This window comes from Rhinolophus hipposideros (assembly GCF_964194185.1).
Source record: "Rhinolophus hipposideros genome assembly, chromosome: X".
NCBI lineage: Eukaryota > Metazoa > Chordata > Mammalia > Chiroptera > Rhinolophidae > Rhinolophus > Rhinolophus hipposideros.
The window spans coordinates 29,818,915-29,839,923 of record NC_138046.1 but is presented as its reverse complement, the minus strand read 5'-3'; positions in this window follow the sequence as shown (position 1 = coordinate 29,839,923).

The following is a 21,009-nucleotide window of genomic DNA, read 5'->3' as shown; positions in this document are numbered from 1 at the left end:
TCCCGTGATACTCATTTTAAAATGTGTATTCCCAGAAACATAATAGTAATATAATGCTGGTTCCTTGCAAATAAATAAATAAATAAAACATCTGAAATTCTGTGAAGGATACTTTAGGAAAACTCTCCAAACCCCTTCTACATAGCAGTGAAGTAAGATTATGTCCCCATAAGCAGTATTTCACGTTTGACCTTTAAAAAAAATCTTCATGGAAAAAAAAATGGCGGCGTGAGGTGAGCCTCTGTAACGCTCCCCTGGAATTTACAAGAATCGGACAACAATAACTCCACAAAGGACTCCTTGCACAGCAGACAGGCAAGAGGAAGAGGCCGACTACTGAATTCACCTCCAGGTGGGTGAATCGCGCGAGCGGGGAGGAGGGAGAGGAGAAGTGCAGAGACGGAGCCGCGCGGGCGCAGGACACAGACCTAGCTCAGTGCTCGGAGCCCGCTGCTCCCGGATCTTCCGCAACTGCGGGAGAGGGAAGGACTCGGACTGCTAGGGCTCCGCTTATGGCCCACAGGGCTGAGGGGGCAGCATACAAAACCGCTGAACCCAACGCTCGCTCACGGCAGACCTCGGAGCAAAGACTGAGGGAAGAGGGCTGAAATCGGTGGTTTAAGCCCTCACTGCCGAGCGGAGAACGGAAGCCTTAGGCACGGAGACTAGCCGCCCCCTCCCTACCCTCCCAGAGCTCGCCCCGTCCCCACCTGCCCGGTGCTAGAAGCGATAAAGTAGCAGTGTCGGATCAAAGGACAGAATATTTGCTGCTCTGAGAACTGTGGACCGCAGACACAGATTCGCAGCTCAACTAGTTCCGGCAAAGGGGAGGGAGCTGTGGAAGCAGGACTGGCTGTGGTGGTGGTCGCCTCCATTGCTCTGGGCCACCTCTCACAACTCACCCCGCCCCTGGCCCCACCTATCTGGGCGGATCCCTGCAGGAGTAAACAGAACTGCTGAAACAAAGGGGCTCTGAATCTGGTGCAGAAAGAGCTTTGGAACTCCAAAAGCTCTTCGCATACCTATCAACCTGTTGCAGAAGTCACTCCTGTAGATGTCTAGGAAGAGAAATAGTAAACCAGTGATTGCCATGAATAACCAAGGCAACAAGATAGCTCAGAAAGAAAGTGAAAAGTCTCCAGAAAAGGAACTTAGAGATATGGATATATGTGATTTAAATGACAGAGAATTCAAGATTGCAATTCTGAAAAAATTGAACGAGATGCAAGAAAACACAGAAAGGCAGTTTAATGAACTCAGAAACACAATCAAAGAACACCATGAGCATTTTACAAAAGAGATTGAAATCTTGAAAAAGAACCAAATAGAATTTCTGGAGATTAAGAACTCAATAGAAGAAATTAACAATAAAATATCCAGCTTAGGTAGTAGAGTTGACCAGATGGAGGAAAGAATCAGTGACATCGAAGATAGGAACCTGGAATTTACACAGAGGGAAGAAGAAAGAGACTTGAGACTTAAAAGAAATGAAAGAACTCTACAAGAACTTTCTGACTCCATCAGAAAGAGCAATATAAGAATAATGGGCATACCAGAAGGAGAAGAAAGAGGGAAGGGAACAGAGAATATATTCAAACAAATCGTCGATGAGAACTTCCCAAACTTGTGGACAGAACTGGATCCTCGAATCCAAGAAGCAAATAGAACACCTAATTACCTCAATCCCAACAGGCCTTCACCAAGGCACATTGTATTGAAGCTGTCTAAAATCAATGATAAAGAAAGAATCCTCAAGGCAGCCAGGGAAAAGAAGACGATAACTTACAAAGGAAAGCCCATTAGATTATCATCAGATTTTTCAGCAGAAACTCTACAAGCTAGGAGGGAATGGAACCAAATATTCAAACTATTGAAAGAGAGAAATCATGAGCCAAGAATAACATATCCAGCAAAGATCTCCTTTAGATATGAAGGAGGAATAAAGACCTTTCCAGACATCCAGAAGCTGAGGGAATTTTCTAATACACGACCTGCACTACAAGAAATACTAAAGGAGGCTATTAGACCACCATCAACAGGGACAACTTGTGGCAACCGAAACATAAAAAGGGGGAGCGTAACGGCCTGAACTGGAATATGGGAATAGAGAAAGTAAGCGTACTGAAGAACCTGGAATACTCTAAATATCAAACTTTCTTTTATATAAACTCAAGGGTAACCACTCAAAAAACATCCAAATCTGAAATATATACTGTAATAAAAGAAGAAACAGAGGCAAACATCATAGAATACTACCACACAGAAATAACAGACAACAACAAAAAGGCAAAGAAACAATGGAGACACAGCCTTACCAGAAAACTAAAGACAGAATGACAGGAAATCCTCACATATCAATAATCACCCTGAATGTAAATGGACTGAACTCACCAATAAAGAGACACAGAGTAGCAGATTGGATCAAAAAACTAAACCCAACCATATGCTGCCTACAAGAGACACATCTCAGCTACAAGGACAAGCATAGACTCAAAGTGAAAGGGTGGAAATTGACACTTCAAGCAAATGGTACCCAGACAAAATCAGGTGTAGCCATAATGATTTCCGATGAAACAGACTTCAGGGTGAAAAAGATAACAAGAGACAAAGATGGACATTTCATAATGGTAAAGGGGACTATACAACAAGAAGACATAACAGTCATCAATAATTATGCCCCCAATCAGGGAGCACCGAAATATACCAAGCAACTACTAACAGAACTAAAGGGAGAAATTGACCAAAACACAATTATACAAGGGGACATAAATACATCATTGACAGCTATGGATAGATCATCCAAACAGAAGATAAATAACGAAATCGCAGCCCTAAATGACACATTAGAGGAATTGGACATAATTGACATATATAGAGCACTTCATCCTAAAACATCAGACTATACATTCTTTTCTAGTGTACATGGAACATTCTCAAGGATAGACCATATATTGGGACACAAAATCAGCCTCAGCAAATTTAAGAAGATTGAAATCATACCAAGCATATTCTCTGATCACAAAGCTTTGAAATTGGATATCAACTGCAAAAAGAAAGCAGTAAAAAACACAAATACATGGAGATTAAATAACATACTTTTAAAGAACGACTGGGTCAAAGAAGAAATTAGAGGAGAGCTCAAAAGATACATAGAAACAAATGACAATGAAAATACATCCTACCAAAATTTTTGGGATGCCGCGAAAGCAGTTTTAAGAGGGAAATTTATATCATTACAGGCCTATCTCAAGAAACAAGAAAAATCCCAAATAAATAACCTCATGTTACACCTTAAAAAACTAGAAAAAGAAGAACAAGCGAAACCCAAGGTCAGCAGAAGAAAGGAAATAACAAAAATCAGAGCAGAACTAAATGAAATAGAGAACAAAAAGACAATAGAAAAAATTAATGTGACAAAAAGCTGGTTCTTTGAAAAGATTAACAAAATCGACAAACCCTTGGCTAGACTCACTAAGATAAAAAGAGAGAAGACACTAATTAACAAAATCAGAAATGAAAAAGGGGAAGTTATCACGGACACCACAGAAATACAAAGGATTATCCAAGAATACTATGAAGGACTATACGCCACCAAATTTAATAACTTAGAAGAAATGGACAAGTTCTTAGAAACATATAGCCTTCCGAGGCTGAATCATGAAGAACTGGAAAATCTTAACAGGCCGATCACCAGTAAGGAAATTGAATCAGTCATCAAAAACCTTCCCAAAATCAAAAGTCCTGGACCAGATGGCTTCACCAGTGAATTCTACCAAACCTTCAAAGAGGATCTAATACCAATCCTGCTCAAACTCTTCCAAAAAATTGAAGAAGAGTCAGTACTCCCTAACTCATTTTATGAGGCCAACATTACCCTGATACCAAAACCTGGTAAGGACAACACAAAAAAAGAAAACTACAGACCTATATCTCTGATGAATACAGATGCTAAAATCCTAAACAAAATTCTAGCAAATCGAATACAACAATGCATTAAAAAGATTATTCATCACGACCAAGTGGGGTTCATCCCCGGGGCACAAGGATGGTTCAACATTCGCAAATCCATCAATGTGATACATCACATAAACAAAATAAAGGACAAAAATCATATGATTCTATCAATTGATGCAGAAAAAGCATTTGATAAGATACAACATCCATTTATGATTAAAACACTTACTAAAATTGGTATAGAAGGAAAATACCTCAACATAATAAAGGCCATATACGACAAGCCCTCAGCTATCCTCATAATTAATGGTGAAAAGCTGAAGCCCTTTGCTCTACGTTCAGGAACACGACAAGGTTGTCCCCTATCACCTCTGCTTTTCAACATAGTGCTGGAAGTCCTCGCCAGAGCTATCAGGCAAGAGAAAGAAATAAAAGGCATCCAAATTGGGAATGAAGAAGTTAAATTGTCACTCTTTGCAGATGACATGATGCTATACATAGAAAACCCTAAAGACTCTACCAAAAAGCTATTAGAAACAATCAATGAATATAGTAAAGTTGCTGGCTACAAAATCAACGTACAAAAGTCCATTGCTTTCCTATATACCAACAATGAAATCTCAGAAAAAGAGATAGAAAAAACAATTCCTTTTGCAATTGCAGCAAAAAGAATAAAATACCTAGGAATAAACTTAACCAAGGATGTGAAGGATTTATATGCTGAAAACTATAAGACATTTTTGAAAGAAATTGAAGAAGACACAAAGAAATGGAAAGACATTCCGTGCTCATGGATTGGAAGAATCAACATAGTTAAAATGGCCATATTACCCAAAGCCATATACAGATTTAATGCAATCCCCATTAAAATCCCAATGGCATTTTTTAAAGAAATAGAACAAAAAATCATCAGATTTGTTTGGAACCACAAAAGACCCCGAATAGCCAAAGCAATATTAAAAAAAAAGAACAATACTGGAGGTATCACACTCCCTGATTTTTCCCTGTACTACAGGGCTACAATAATCAAAACAGCTTGGTATTGGCGGAAAAACAGACACATAGACCAATGGAATAGAATTGAGAACCCAGAAATAAAAGCACATAAATATGGACAGATAATTTTTGACAAAGAAGCTAAAAACATACAATGGACGAAAGACAGCCTCTTCAATAAATGGTGCTGGCAGAATTGGATAGCTACGTGCAAAAGAATGAAACTGGACTGCTATCTGTCACCATGTACCAAAATTAATTCAAAATGGATCAAAGACTTAAGCATAAGACCTGACACAATAAACTGCATTGAAGAAAACATAGGTACTAAACTTATGGACCTTGGGTTCAAAGAGCATTTTATGAATTTGACTCCAAAGGCAATGGAAGTAAAAACTAAAATAAACAAATGGGATTATATGAAACTGAAAAGCTTCTGCACAGCAAAAGAAACTATTGACAAAATAATGAGGCAACCAACTGAATGGGAGAAGATTTTCGCAAACAGTTCCTCTGATAAGGGGCTAATATCCAAAATATACAAGGAACTCATGAAACTCAACAACAAAAAAACAAACAACCCAATTGAAAAATGGACAGAGGACCTGAAGAGACATTTCTCCAAAGAGGATATACAAATGGCAAATAGACATATGAAAAAAATGCTCAACATCGCTAATCATCAGAGAAATGCAAATGAAAACCACAATGAGATATCACCTCACCCCAGTCAGAATGGCTTTCATCAACAAAACAAATAGTAACAAGTGTTGGAGAGGCTGTGGAGAAAAAGGAACTCTCATACACTGTTGGTGGGAATGCAGACTGGTGCAGCCGCTATGGAAGGCAGTGTGGAGGTTCCTCAAGAAATTACGAATAGAATTACCATATGACCCAGCAATCGCTCTCCTGGGTATCTACCCCAAAAATATAAAAGCATTTCTCTATAGAGACACGTGTACGCCAATGTTCATTGCAGCTTTGTTTACGGTGGCCAAGACATGGAAACAACCAAAATGTCCTTCGATAGATGAATGGATAAAGAAGTTGTGGTACATATACACAATGGAATACTATTCGGCGTTAAGGAAAGATGATATAGGAACATTTGTGACAACATGGATGGATCTCGAGAGAATAATGCTAAGTGAAACAAGTCAGACGGAAAAAGCAGAGAACCCTATGATTTCACTGATATGTGGTATATAAACCAAAAAGAACAAGACAAACAAATGAGAAACAAAAACTCATAGACACAGACAATAATTTAGTGGTTACCAGAGGGTAAGGGGGTGGGGGGTGGGTGATGAGGGTAAAGGGGATCAAATATATGGTGATGGAAGGAGAACTGACTCTGGGTGGTGAACACACAATGGGATTTATAGACGATGTAATACAGAATTGTACACCTGAAATCTATGTAAATTTACTAACAATTGTCACCCCAATAAAATTAATTAAAAAAAAAAATCTTCATACCATGCTTCAAAGTCTACAGTTGGGATATATAATAATATAAGAAGTATTTCCAAAATGTGGTACCTATTTTATCCCACTTATTTTTAAAACTATCTCAAAACTTATCCTTTCCTTCAGCAGTATGAGCTACTTAAAAATATGTTTTTACTGAACTATAACACAGAAATATTCACAAATCACAAATGCACAGCTCAAAGAATTCTTGCAAATTCAATGCCCCCATGTAACCAACTAAAAACCAGATCAGCAATCAGTACAATACCAGCACTCAATAACACCTTCATGTCTATTCCCAGTCATTACCTCCTCCCTATTACAAAAGTAACTGTCATAATGACTTCTTATTTTATTTATTAATTTTTTGGTCTTTATTTTTGCTCAAAATCCTCACTGTTTCTTTTCTTTTTTTAAATATTTATTTATTTATTTCATTCCTATTACATATATTTTTATTAGTTTCAGGTGCACAAGATAAGGTAATATTTAGACGTTCATCAATTATATCCCTCACACTGTGGACCCCGCTTCCCCCCTCCCCCCATCCACTATCCCTCCAACATCGCACCGAGCCATCACATTATGTATATATAAAATTAGAGTTGGCATTCATTATTGTTTAGCGTCCGGTGTACAGTGCCATGAACAGGCATCTACAGCATCCCTGTAGATGGTCTCCCAAATAGGACACGTGTCCATCGGATACCCTACAAAATCTTTACAACATTAATGATTACGTTCCCCAAATTAATTTTCAAAAACCCTGAGGCCATTTTGTGGTTACCAACTGTTTTCTCATCCCCTCTCCTTCCCCCTTATCCCCACCCCCCCACCCATCTAACAACCCTCAATTTTTTCTCTTTGTCCCCAAAACTGTTTCTAATCAGTTCATTCACTTAATCTTTTCTTTAGATTCTGCATATAAGTGAGATCATATGGTACTTGTCTTTCTCTTTCTGACTTATTTCACTTAACATAATGTTCTTTAGATCCATCCATGTTGTTGCAAATGGTAAGATTTCTTTTTTTCTTTATGGCTTTGTAATAATCCATTGTATAAATGTATCACAGTTTCTTAATCCAGTCACCTACCAATGGACATTTCGGTTGTTTCCATGTCTTGGCTATTGTGTATGGTGCTGCAATAAACATAGGAGTGCATACAGATTTTTGAAGTGGAGTTTTGGATTTCTCCGGATAGATGCCTAGGAGTGCAGTTACTGGATCATAGGGTAGTTCCATTTTCAGATTTCTGAGATACCTCCATACTGTATTCCATAGTGGCTGCACCAATCTGCAATCCCACCAACAGTGCACAAGCATTCCCTTTTTTCCACATCCGTGCCAGCACTTGTAGTTTGTTGATTTATTGATGATAGCCATTTTGACTGGGGTGAGGTGGTATCTCATTGTGGTTTTTATTTGCATTTCTCTGATGGTTAGTGAGGTTGAGCATTTCTTCATATGTCTGTTTGCCATCTGTATGTCCCATTTAGAAAAATGTCTCTTCATGTCCTCTGCCCATGTTTTAATTGTTTTTTGTTTTTTTTTTTGGTTTTTTGGAGTTGAGTTGAGTGAGTTTTACAGATTTGTCATATTAATCCCTTATCAGATATATCATTGGCAAATATCCTTTCCCATTCAGTAGGATCCCTTTTTGTTTTATTGATGCTTTCCTTTGCTGTGAAAAAAAAATTAGTTTGATGTAATTCCACGTGTTTATTTTTTCTCTTACTTCCCTCGCGTGAGGGGATATATCAGTAAAAATCTTACACCGGGTAAAGTCTTTGAAGTTTCTTCCTATATTTTCTTCTAGATATTTTACGGTTTCAGATGTTACATTTAAGTCTTTAAGCCATTTTGAATTTGTTTTTGTATACGGTTTAAGGAGGTGGTCCAGCTTCATTTTCTTGCATATGTCTGTCCAGATTTCCCAGCACCATTTATTGAACAGACTGTTTTACACCACCGTACATTCTTGCTTCCACTGTCGTAGATTAAATGGGCATATAGGCATGGATTTATTTCTGGACTCTCTATTCTGTTCCATTGATCTATGTGTCAATTTTTATGTCACTACCATGCTGTTTTGATTACTGTAGCCTGGTAGTATAATTTGAAGTCAGGTATCGTTATACCTCCCACTTTGTTCTTATTTCAGAAGATTGCTGAGGCTATCCGGGATATTTTATGGTTCCATATAAATTTTAGGATTATGCGTTCCATTTCTGTGAAAAACACCGTAGGTAGTTTGATAAAAATTGTGTTGAATATGTATTTTGCCTTAGGCAGTATGGACATTTTAACTATATTAATTCTTTCTATCCACGAACATGGAATGTGTTTCCATCTATTTATGTCTTCTTTCATTTCTTTCTTCAGTGTCTTATAAATTTCTGAGTACAGATCTTTTACTTCTTTGGTTAAATTTATTCCCAGGTATTTTATACTCTTTGGAGCAATTGTAAATGAATTGTTTTTTTTTTTTTTAATTTCTCCTTCTGATATTTTATCATTCGTATATACAATGCAACTGATTTCTCAATATTAATTTTTTATCCTGCTACATTATTAAATTCATGTATCAGCTCTAATAGTTTCTTAGTGGAGTCTTTAGGGTTCTGTATATATAGTATCATCATTTGCATATAATGATAATTTTACTTCCTCCTTACCAAATTGGATGCCTTTTATTTCTTTTTCTTGTCTTATTGCTGTGGCTAGAACTTCCAGCACTATAAGCTTCCACAACTAGAAGTGGAGATAGTGGATAACCTTGCCTTGTTCCTGATCTTTAGGGAATGGTTTTAGCTTTTCCTCAATTGAGTATGATGTTAGCTGTGGGTTTGTCACATATGGCCTTCATTATGTTGATATATGATCCCTATATTCCCACTTTCTTAATGGCTTTTATCATAAATGGTTGCTGGAATTTATCAAATGCTTTTTCTGCATCTATTCATATGATCATGTGATTTTTATTTTTCAATTTGTTAATGTGGTGTATTATATTAATTGATTTGCGGATGTTGAACCTCCCATGCATACCAGGGATGAATCCCACTTGATCATGGTGTATGATCTTTTTAATGTAGTGCTGAATTCTGTTTGCTAATATTTTGTTGAGGATTTTTGCAACTGTGTTCATTAGAGATATGGCCTGTGCTTTTCTTTTTTTGTGGTGTCTTTGTCTGCTTTTGGATTCAGGGTGATAGTGGCTTCATAAAAACTGTTTGAGAGTCTTCCCTCCTTCTGGATTTTTTGGAAGAGCTTGAGGAGAATAGGTGATAATTCTTTTTTGAACATGTGGAAAAATTCACCTGTAAAGCTATCTGGTCCGGGGCTTTTGTTTGTTGGGAGATTGTTGATTACTGATTCAATTTCCTTGATACTAATCAGTCTATTTAGGTTCTCTGTTTCTTCTTGAATTAGCCTTGGAAGGTTGTACGCCTCTAGAAAATTGTCCATTTTTTCCAGATTGTCAAATTTGTTGGCATATAGTTGCTCATAGTAGTTTCTTAATTTTTTTGTATTTATGCAGTGTCTGTTGTCACTTGTCTTTCATTTCTGATGTTTTTAATTTGGGTACTCTCTCTCCTTTTTTTAATGAGTCTCGCTAACGTATTGTCAATTTTGTTTATCTTCTCTAAGAAACAACTCTTGGATTCATTGATCTTTTGTATTGTTTTCCTGGTTTCTATTTCATTTATTTCTGCTCTGATTTTTATTATCTCCTTCCTTGTGCTCCCTTTGGGCTTATTTTACTGTTCTTTTTCCAGATCCCTTAAGTGTCAAGATAAACTATCAATTAGTGATGTTTCTTGTTTTTTAGGTAGGCCTGCAGTGCTATGAACTTCCCTCTTAGGACTGCTTTCGCAGCATCCCATAGATTTTGGGTTGTTATGTTCTCTTTCTCATTTGTCTTGAGATATCTTTTGATTTTTTCTTTGATCTCCTGCTTTACCCATTCATTATATAGTAACATGTTATTCAGCCTCCATGAATTGGTGTGTCTTCCTGGTTTTTTTTTTCCTGTAGTTCATTTCTAATTTCATAGCACTGTGGTCAGAGAAGACAGTTGGTATGATTTGAATTTTCTTAAATTTATCAAGGCTTGTTTTGTGTTCTAACATATGATCTATCTTGGAAAATGTTCAATGTGCACTTGAGAAGAACGTGTATTCTGAAGCATTGCGGTGAAATGCTCCGAAAATATCGATTGAATCCAAGTGGTCTAATGTGTCATTTAAGGCTGTTGTTTCCATATTGATTTTCTGTCTAGAGAACCTGTCCTTTGTTGTCAGAGGTGTGTTGAAGTCCCCTACTATGATAGTGTTACTGTTGATCTCTGTCTTTATGTCAGTCAGTACCTGTTGTATATATTTAGGCGCTCCTATGTTAGGTGCATAGATGTTTACTAGGGTTATGTCCTCTTGTCGAATTGATCCCTTTATTATTATATATTGCCCATCTTTGTCTTTTAATATGTTCTTCATTTTAAAGTCTATTTTGTCAGATATAAGTATTGCAACTCCAGCATTTTTTTCGCTTCCATTTACATGAAATATTTTACTTCAACCCTTCACTTTCAGCCTGTGTGTCTTTTGATCTGAAATGAGTCTCTTGTATACAGCATATGCAAGGGTCTTGCTTCCTTATCCACGCAGGCACCCTATGTCTCTTGATTGGAACATTTAATCCATTTACATTTAAAGTGATTATTGATAGGTACATAGTTATTGCCATATTTAAATTTGTACTAAATTGTTTTCAATTTTCTTCTATTTACAAAAGTTCTTTTAGTATTTTTTGCAATGGTGGCTTGGTTGTAATGAATTCTTTCATTTTGTTCTTTTCTGGGAAGCTCTTTATCTCTCCATCAACTTTAAATGATAGCCTTGCTGGATAAAGCAATCTAGGTTGTAGGCCTTTGTGTTCCATCACTTTGAGTATCTCCTGCCATTCCCTCCTGGCCTTCAATGTTTCTGTAGAAAAGTCATTTGATACTCTTATGGGAGTTCCCTTGTATGTAACCTTCTGCCTTTCTCTTGCTGCTTTTAAGATTCTCTCTTTGTCTTTAAGATTTGCCATTTAACTATAATGTGTCTTGGTGTGGGCCTGTTTGGGTTTATCCTGGTTGGAAGTCTCTGCACTTCCTGGGCTTGTATGTTGGTTTCCTTCATCAGGTTTAGGAAAGTTTTTGGACATTATTACCTCAAATATGTTCTCAATCCCTTGCTTCCTCTCTTCACCTTCTGGTATTCCTATGATGCGCATGTTGCGCTTGATGTTATCCCAGAGGTCTCTTAACCCATCTTCATTGTTTTTGATTTTTTTTTCTTTCTGTTTTTCAGTTTGAGTGATCTCTGCTAACTTGTTTTCTAAGTCTCTGATTCGATCCTCTGCTTCATCTAACCTCCTGGTCATTCCTTCAAGTGAGTTCTTAATTTCGGTAATTGTGTTCTTTAGTTCTAGATGGTTGTTCGTTAAGATTTCTACATCCTTTTTTTAATTTCTAACTGGTTGTTCTTTATGATTTCTACATCCTTCTTTATGTCTTCTCTAAGCTCCTTAAACATTCTTATCACCAGTGTTCTGAACTCTGTCTCTGACAGGTTGGTTACCTCTGCTTCAGTTGGTTCCAGTTGTGGAGGTTTCTTCTGTTCTTTTATTTGGGACATGTTTCTTTGTCTCCCCATTCTGACTGACTCTCTGTGTTTGCTTTGATGTGTTAGGAAGATCCCTTACAGCTCTTAGTTCTTGCTGGGTTATCTTATGTAATATGTGTCCTTTATATTTGACTTGGACTACTTCATTCTTCTCCTCTGCATGTGCTCCACAGGTGGCTCGTGTGTTTGTTATATTGTCCTGTTGAAGAAGAACTTTAATTGCTTTTTGCTTGTGAGTAGGTGGGTTTAACTCCTAAGCCGTCTAGTTGTGAAACTTGGCTCTGCCCACCGAAGGGTGTTCTGCTGAGTGAGGGTTGGCCACTTAAATGAGGTTTGGCCTCTATGGGCTCTTGTGCCTTTAGAGAATTCCCTCTGGGTTTGTTACTTGTAGGTCAAACCCGGTAGTACTCTGTATTGGTCCAGAGTTGGCTTCTGGATATGTTGGATCTTGTGCCTCTTAAGCTGGGCCCTGGTAGGGCAGTTTCAGCACAAATCAACTTACCAAGTACTACAACAACAACAACAACAACAACAAAGAAAACAAATCAAGTACATTCACATGTAAAATACAACGGACAATCCCCACTCAACGTAGGCAAAGATATCAAAGCAATAAAGAGAGAAGAAAGCAAATCACAACAAGCAGAAAAAAAATAAAAAAGAACACCAAGCAAAGCAAAACAGAAAGAAGCACAAGTCTTGGCTTAAGCCCACCAAGTAATCTCCAGGTTGTCCTCCGCTGTGCCAAAGAGTTTCCTGCCTATTGCGTAGGCAGCGCTGGTCACCTGGTGCCCAGAGTGAATTTGGGCGTGCAGATTTAAATGCGAGGGGCTGAGGGGTCTGGATGACAGTTTTCAGAGAGATCGTGCAGTTTCTGTCCTTTCCTTCACAAATGCACACTGAGAGTATCTCCACCAGCCCTGTGCCCAGTACTCCTGATTCTTAGGGTCCTCCTTCCGTGTCTGTGTGGGAGGGGGCGGGCGGGAGATCTCTAAGCTGCTGAAAGCTAGGAGCTGCGTCTGCCGCTTACTGCTGAACTCAGGGAGTGCTTCTGCGATTGCCCTTGCCCCACCCCAGGCCAGCTAGAAAGGGTGGGTGCTGGGGAAGGAGGGGTCTTCTCTCTCCCAGGCCAGCCACGTCACACTCCTCCCGCAGGCCCGAAAAGGTGGTGGCAGGGGGTGTGGGAGTCTCCTCTCTCCTTGTCCAGTGAAAATCCCCTCCTCCCAGCCTCTTCCTAAGGTCAGAGCTGGCTGCTAATATTCCCAGCGCCTGAGCCAGACGCCCCTCTGTAATCTGACACGACTCCTCAGTTCAGGGGTCAGTTTAAGTCTCTGGAAGGGCGGGGGGAGGATTCGAAAAGTGGGGTGCGGGCCCCAGGTGTAGCGTCTGAGTTCTTTGTCTGCCCTGGGGCCCACGAGCTGCCCTCCACGGCGGGAGCGATCAGCTGTGGGACGCAGGGGAAGAGCCCACCTCCTGGACCCTGCCCTCTCCGCTGCACTCTGGACTCTTTTGGGACTCTAGAGCCCCGGGTGCTGCCTGCCGCTGCTGCTGTGGGCACGCTGCAGGACCGCGGCTCTACCGTGGGGGTGGGGAGAGCTCGGCACGTTTCCTCTTGCCCTCCTCGCTTCTCCCCCGCTTGCCCAACTAGCGCACCCCAAAGCAAACCTTCCACGAGTTTCCGCTACGTCCTGCGCGCCGCGCGGCAATCGCCCTCTGGCCTCAGCTCCGCAGTGGGGGGGTGGGGGTGGCGCGCTTCCACTTTGCTGTTCTGTCTCCTCCTCTGCTCCCAATCAGCACGCACCTTCAGGTTATTCCTCCTGGAGGTGAATTCAGTAGTGGACCTCTTCGTCTTGCCTATCTGCTGTGCAAGGAGTCCTTTGTGGAGTTATTGTTGTCCAATTAGGTGTAAATTCCAGGAGAGCTTTACAGAGGCTCACCTCACGCCACCATTTTGATCCGGAAGTTCTTGCAGTTCTTTTAAGTCTCAAGTCTCTTTCTTCTTCCATCTGCCTCATTTCCAGGTTTCTATTTTTGATGTCGCTGATTGTTTCCTCCATCAGGTCAACTCTTCTACCTAAGCTGGGTATTTCATTGTTAATTTATTCTATTGAGTTCTTAATCTCCATAAATTCTCTTTGGTTGTTTTTTAAAATTTCAATCTCTTTTGTAAAATGCTCATATTGTTCTTTTTTTTGTGTTTCTGAGTTCATTAAACTGCCTTTCTGTGTTTTCTTGCCTCTCGTTGACTTTTTTCAGAACTGCAATCTTTTATTCTCTCATTTTAGTCACAATTTCCATATCTTTAATTTCCTTTTCTGAAGACTTTCCACTTTCTTTTTGAGCTGTCTTGTTGCCTTGGTTATTCATGGCAATTACTGATTTATTATTTCTATTCCTAGACATCTACAGGGGTGGCTTCTGCAACAGGTTGATAGGAAGAGGTCTTTCTTTTGTTTTCTAATACTTGTTGGTAGAATGTTTTATTTTCTGTACGACTGCAGCCTTTTTTTTTCTCTCTGACACAGTAGTGCTATGTTTTCTCTGCACTATTACAGCTTCTTCCACAATGGGGGGATTCCCTGGGAGACAAGCTTCTCTTCTGTTAATAGTTCTCCTGGGTCACAGGTCACAGTGTCTATGTGGTTATGCAAAGAGCTTTTGAACTTCTGAAGCTCTTCCTGCACCAGATTCAGAGCCTGTATTTTTCAGCAGTTCTGTTTACTCCTGCAGGGATCTGCCCATATACATGTGGTCATGGGTTGGGTGAGTTGTGAGAGGTTGCCCAGAGCAATGTTGGTGACCACCACCACATCCCGTCCTGCTTCCACATCTCCGTTTACTTTTCCATAAGTAGTGAGTTGCCAATCTGTTTCTGCGGTCCACAGTTCTCAGAGCAGCAAATATTCTGTTCTTTTGATTTGATACTGCTGCTGTTCCTCTTCTACACCGGGCAGTTGGGGGCGGGGCGAGATCTGGGTGGGTAATGAGGTGTCGGCTTTTCTCAGTGCCTAAGGCTTCCGTTCTCTGCTGGGCAATGAGGGCTTAAACCACCGTTTCAGCCTTCTTTTCTCAGTCCTTTTTCCAACGTCTCTGCCAGTTCTCTGCCGTGAGTGTTGGGTTCAGTGTGTTTAATGTTGCCCCCTCAGCCCTGTGCCATAAGCTGAGCCCTAGCAGTCTGAGTTCTTCCCTCTCCCGCAGCTGTGGTAGTTCTGGGATGCAGCGAGCTAGGTGCACTGAGCTTGGTCTATGTTCTTCACCCGCACGCGGCTCCGTGTCCGCACTTCTCCCTTCCCTCCTACCCCTCTCGCATGATTCGCCCACCTTTAGGTGAATTCAGTAGTGGGCCTCTTCGTCTTGCCTGTCTGCTTTGCAGGGAGTCCTTTGTGGAGTTATTGTTGTTTGATCAGTTGTAAATTCCAGGGGAGCTTTACAGAGGCTCACCTCATGCCGCCATTTTGATTACGTCTCTCCATTCTTCATTTCTTTTATTGAGTTCTTAATCTCAAAAATTCTATTTGATTCTTTTGTAAAATTTCAATCTCTTTTGTAAAATGTTCATTTTGTTCTTTGATTTTGTTCTGATTTCATTAAACTTCCTGTCATTTTTTTTTGTATGTCGTTGAGATTTTTAAGTACTGCAACCTTGAATCTCTGTCATTTAGTTCGCGTATTTACATGTCTTTAAGTTCATTTTGTGGAGACTTTTAATTTTCTTTCTGAACTGTGTTGTTACCTTGGTTAGTCATGGCAATTAATGAATTGTTTCTCTTCTTTGGCATCTACAGGAGTGAATTCTGCAGCAGGTTGATATGAAAAGGTCTTTCTTTGGCTTTCCAGGAAGTATTCCTAGAGCATTTTATTTTCTCTTGCTTTGTTCCAGCTTCTCACAGAGGGAAATTCCCTGTGGCTGTGAGCTTCTCTTCGGTGACATGGTCGACTTGGTCTCAGGGCACCAACCCTGTTGGAAGATATGGTTATTAATGGAATTCTGAGCCCCTGAGATCCCAGTGCTTTGCCTGCAGCCAAATGCAGAGCTATGTGGCTCAGTAGCACTGGATGCCCCCCACTGAAATCAGCTAGGAAAAGGTGGGGGAATGGTGGAGTGGAAGAAGGAGGTGGCTGTGGTTTTGTTCTTCTCTGAGTAATGGTCACTGCCATACCACAGTTGTTTTGACCCTATAGCTCCTTCCTTGTCACTGGAATTAGTCTCAGTGTGCATCTGATGCTCAGGAATTGTCTGTGCAGTTCTCATGGCTGTAGATATTCTACTCTTTAATCCAACACTGCTACTATTTGGGGGGAACCCACTGCTAACAATAGAAGGGTGTAGGGGAGGAAAACTCTGGCAGCTTTATGGGAGGCAGCCAGGATCCATGGCTTCATTTTTTACCTAGCATTGAGGGATTTTAGACCACTGTTGTCACACTTCTGTGTTCAGTGTTTGCCCCATGGTCTCTGCCCTGATCACTGGATTCAGCTGTATTATATGTTGGTCACTCAAGCAGAATTGGTGGGGCCACAGAGAGTGCACCTGCAGTCTTAATCCTCCCCTTTCCCAGGGCCACAGTTACCTCTGGACTGTGTCCCATGGAGTCCATCTGTGCACTTCTCCTTTTCCTCCGCCCCTGTTTGCCCTGATTCATTCACTTTCAGATGTCTGGATGCACACATCTCTTAGATGTGTCTGTGTGTTGGCTAGGGAATCCTTTGTTGAATAGGTTTTTCAGTTTGTTGTAACTTCAAGGGGAGATATCAAGGAGTACCTCTCACATCACCAGATTTCTGATTTATTCTACACTGATTTTGAAGGTGACTCCTCAAATAGAGGATGCACTAACCATGAGATTAAAGAGAAGCTAACCAGCTTTTATCACTATCTCTCTTAAATGTATCTGTGTGCCTTATGATTCCAGAGATTGTTGTGTAATGGTTAAGAGTAGCTGTATAATTTAGTGTTGAATGTCCAATATTGCTAGAGCAGACACATAATTGTGGACCCTGTGAAGTGCCTGATGCTAATGCAATGTTTTTTGAATTCCCAGGCACTGTTGATCCTACATAATTCAGTCTCTTACATTTCCCCACTAACATCATCACCATATCAATGTTCTTCATCACCATTCTTTAGAAGTATGCCACGTATCACAATCATTATTCTTTGAAACATATGGTCTGGAACTATTCAATATCTGCAATATGATGACTCTGGGCTGCTGAGCACAAGTGATTGGCACTATAAACTGCTAAGAGACTCTTATCCTGGGTACACAGAATTCTCTCCAATGTAGTCCTAAGAGACCCCCTAGTAATAAAAAAAAATAGTAATTTGAAGTCCTTCCTACTTGTCTTTTGACAGCCCACTCTAAATGGAGTCTCAATAGTTTTTCTTTTCACATAACCCATATTAAAACAATTCAAGTGTAAGCCAGTAGATTTGGAGAGTTTTACAGAACCTGCCATTATCAACTTAAAAAGTATTTCAAAGTCTATTCATTCCCAGATATAACACTATAAATCAATTTAATGACCATTATGACGTCATAGGAATTGCGACAGCTGGGCGCTCTTTTTGAGTCCTCCTCAGGATCTTGGTGCAAATGGCACATATAACCCATCGAGGAGTTATTTGCTCAACACGCAGAACAGCTGGAAGACTCGTGGAAGAATTACTTGAAGGTGCGTGCTAATTGCGAACGGGGGAAGAGGCAGGACTGCGAAGTGGAAATGCACCCCCCCCACAGTGGAGCCTCGGCCCCGCGGCGCCCCAAACCCCAGGAACGCCGGGTCTCAGGGCGGAACGGAGAACAGAAGAGCCAGGAGAACAGCTAAGAGACTCGCGGAAGGTTTGCTTAGGGGTACGCTAGATGGGCGAGCGGGGGAGGAGAGAGGAGCGCGACGTGGAGACTCGCTCTCCCCCGGTGGAGACGCGCACTCTCCCAGTAAAGTCGCCAACGGCAGTGTGCGCTGAATACAGCAGCATTGCAGCAGCACGCCCCGCAGCTCCAACGACACACGGGAGTCCAGGGTGGAAAGGAGAGCGCAGAAGCCAGGAGAACATCTGGGAGACTAGTGGAAGGTTTGCTTAGGGGTGCACTAAGTGGGCGAGCGGGGAAGGAGAGAGGAGGGCGAGAGGAAACGTGCTGCGCGGCCCTCCCCAATGGTAGAGTCATGACCCTGCAGCGTGCTGCAGAGCGCAGGGCAGAACAGTGAACACAAAAATCAGGAGGTGGGCTCTTTCCCGGTATCTCACAGATGATCTCGCCTACAAGGGTGGGCAGCTAGTGGTATCTAAGGCAGACAAAGAACACAGATTCAACACCTGGGCCCCTCCCCCCACTCTTCCAATCCTACCCCCGCCCTTCCAGAGACTTAAGCTGACCCCTGAATGGAGGAGGGGTGTCAGATTACAGAGGAGCCTTAGTGCTCGGGCTCTGGGAAGATTGGCAGCCAGCTCTGAACCACGGAAGAGGCTGGGAAGAGTGTGATTTTTGCTGGGCTAGGAGAGAAGAGAGTCCTCCAGCCCCAGCCACCACCTTTTCGGGCCAGCTGGAGGAGTGTGACGCAGTTGGTCTGGGAGAGAGAAGACCCCTCCATCCACAGCCCCCAACCTTTCTGGATGGCCTGGGGTGGGGCAAGGCCAACTGTGGAGACACTCCCTGAGATCAGCAGGGAGAAGCTGCAGAGGCAGCTTCTGGCTTTCAGCAGCTCAAAAATCTTCTACCTGCCCCCCTCACACACACACAGTGACGAACTGTTCTAAGTCTCAGGAGTACTGGACATAGGGCTGGTGGTGCTACTCTCAGTGTGCATTTGTGCAGGCAAAGGGCAGAAACAGCACTGACTTTTTAAAAACTGTCATCAAGACCCCTCAGCCCCTCGCATTTAAATATACAGTCCCAAATTCACTCTGTGCACCAGGTGACTGGCACTGCCTGCGCATTAGGCAGGGGACTCTTTGGCACTGCAGAGGACAACCAAGATTATTGGTGGGCTTAAGCTAAGACTCGTGCTGCTCCTTGTTTGCTTTGCTTTGTTGTCTTTGAGTTTTTTTTTTCTTTTCCCCTTTTTCCTTTTTCTTTTTCTTTTGTTTTCTTTTGATTTGTTCTTAGTTGTTTTTTTGTTTGTTTTATTGTTTGTTTGTTGGTTGTGCTTTTTTATTGTTTCTTTGTTTTGCTGTGCTTTGTCTTTATTTCTTCGATATATCTGCCTGTGTTGAGTGGGGGTTGTCGGTCGTTTTCACATGTGAATGTACTTGATTTGTTTTCTTCATTGTTGTTGTGCTTGGTGATTTGCTTTGTTCTGAAACTGCCCTACCAGGGCCCAGCTTAAGAGGCGGAAGACTCAACATATTCAGAAGCCAACTCCAGACCAAACAACAGTACTATCGGGTTTGAACTACAAGTCACACACCCAGAGGGAATTCTCTGCAGACACAAGGCATCATAGAGGCCAAACCTCATTCAAGACCAGCAGAACACCCTGCAGTGGGCAGAGCCAAGTCTCACAACTAGTCAGCCTAGGAGTTAAACCCACCTACTCACAAGCAAAAAGCAATTAAAGATCTACTGGAACAGGACAATATACTGAACACAAGAGCCACCTTTGGAGCACATACAGAGGAGAAGAACGAAGTAGTGCAAGTCAAATATAAAGGACACATACTACATAAGACAATCGAGCAATAACTAAGAACTCTAGGGGATCTACCTAATACATCAAAGCAAATAAAGAGAGTGAGTCAGAATGGGGAGACAAAGAAACATGTCCCAAATAAAAGAACAGAAGAAACCTCCACAACTGGAACTAAATGAAGCAGAGTTAACCAACCAGTCAGAGACTGAGTTCAGAACACTGGTGATAAGAATGTTTAAGGAGCTTAGAGAAGACATAAAGAAGGATGTAGAAATCATAAAGAACAACCAGTTAGAGCTAAAGAAGGAGGGATAAATCATAACGAACAACCAGTTAAAACTAAAGAACACAATTACCAAAATTAAGAACTCACTTGAAGGAATTACCAGCAGGTTAGATGAAGCAGAGGATCGAATCAGGGACTTAGAAGACGATTTAGCAGAGATCACTCAAACTGAAAAACAGAAAGAAAAAAGAATAAAAAACAATGCATATGGTTTAAGAGACCTCTGGGAAAATATCAAGCGCAACAACATGCTCATCATAGTAATACTAGGTGAAGAGAAGAAGCAAGGGATTGAGAATATATTTGAGTAATAATGTCCGAAAACTTCCCTAACCTGAGGAAAGACACCAACATACAACACCAGGAAGCGCAGAGAGTTCCATCAGGATAAACACAAACAGGTCCACACCAAGACACATTATAGTTAAAATGGCAAACCTTAAAGACAAAGAGAGAATCCTAAAAGCAGCAAGAGAAAGACAGAGTGTTACATACAAGAGAACTACCATAAGACTATCAAATGACTTTTCTACAGAAACATTGAAGGCCAGGAGGGAGTGGCAGGAGATACTCAAAGTGATGGATCACAAAGGCCTACAACCTAGATTGCTTTATCCAGCAAGGCTATCATTTAAAGTTGATGGTGAGATAAAGAGCTTCCCAGAAAAGAATAAACTGAAGGAATTTATTAGCACCAAGCCAGCATTGTAAGAAATACTAAAAGGACTTCTGTAAATAGAAGAAAGATAAAAACAATCTAACTACAGTTTTAAAAAATGGCAATAACTATGAACCTATCAATAATCACTTTAAATGTAAATGGATTAAATGCTCCAATCAAGAGACATAGGGTGGCTGACTGGATAAGGAATCAAACCCCTGTAAATGCTGTATACAAGAGATTCACATAAGATCAAAAGACACAGACAGGCTGAAACTGAAGGGTTGGAGTAGATATTTCATGCAAATGGAAATGGGAAAAATGCTGGAGTTGCA